Here is a 1,477-nt window from a genome sequence, read left to right on the forward strand (position 1 = left end):
TGTTTATTATCATGTCTACAATCATTCCCCAAAGTTTTACATTTTTTGAAATTTGTTTGATATTTTTAAAAAGTGTTTTAAAATCAGAAAAATAGTTTTCAGCACTTCATTTTCATATATCAGTTCACGGTCGACCGCCACGGTCGACCGCGCCTGAGATCTTTCGTCAGTGGGCAGCAGAGAGTTTCTCGATCGACCGCCGTGGTCGACCGTGAGTTCAAAATTTCCCATGGTCGACCGCCGCGGTCGACCGCCAGCTTTCAAACCCTTTGTTCAGCTTTTTTTGTGCCTCGCAGTCGACGGCGAGAATTCCACGGTCGACCGCAGATTTGATCATTGGTTTCCAATAGTTATTTTTCTGAGCTGTTTGCTTTGGGCTTTTTTGTGTTTTGTTTGGGGTTATTGGTTGAGGTCTTAGGAGGCTATAAATACCCCCATTGACCTCAGTTCTTACACCCACTTAAGAAGTGTTTTTAAACAAGTTTAAGAAAGTTTTAAACAAGGGTTTAAGTGTGTTTTTAGTGTTTGTTTGGTTTATGAAGAAGTTTTCACAAGTGGAGGAGATCACCTTCTTGTTTGGGCTTCAATCTGCATCTCTCCATCTTGTCATCTATTGATAAGTTTTCTAAACTCTACTCTAGCTTTTATTTATTAATTATTTGTTAATTATCATTTCTATTAAAGCTATAGTTTTATATATTGAGTTTAGATTTTGATTTTATCTTTGTTAACTACCACTTGAGTTATTGTATTTTGCATTCATACAATAATATTGGGGTTTGATGAGAATGTTGTAACTTTGAGTGTGAGCTTTCATTGTATTCTCATCATATAAGTAGAGAACAAAATATTTATTGAGCCATATTATGAGAATATTTGTAATATACTTAGTACATAGAGGAAGGGTTATGGTGGAGTCGGGGATCTCAAGAGGGATTGGCATCAAGGTTGACGAGCCTAGAGAAAAGAAGAGTTGTAAACGAGCAACTTTGAGGAAGAAACGGCATAGGTCAACAACTTGTGTGGTGTAGAGCGTGATTGAAAGTAGTGCGATTGGTAAAGTTTTTCGGTTTAGCTAGAAAACAGAGTTGTGTAGGTAGTAAACGTTTATTCGGATGACGTAGAAAACACTGGTTGTGATAGTGGATTTTCTTCCGGAGAAGTGCGGAGACAGCGGAGACGTAGGACGAGGTTACCGAACTCCGTGTTATTTGTATTGTGTTGAGTGTGTTTTGGCGTTTATTTATATTTGTGCTCATTGATCATATCACCATTATGTTTATCTTCATTATTATATATCACTCTATACTTAGTTCACTTATTGTTTACCCTTGTTTGTTTAATATACATTGACATATATATTTACATCATATTATGATTCATCTCATTGATTTACATGTTATCCTAGCCTCATATATATTGTATATTCTATACTTGCTGGATAAATGCTAATTATTTTAAATCTCTTCTTTGCCCC

This window comes from Asparagus officinalis, chromosome 3 (assembly GCF_001876935.1).
Source record: "Asparagus officinalis chromosome 3, Aspof.V1, whole genome shotgun sequence".
NCBI classification, from domain to species: Eukaryota; Viridiplantae; Streptophyta; class Magnoliopsida; order Asparagales; family Asparagaceae; genus Asparagus; species Asparagus officinalis.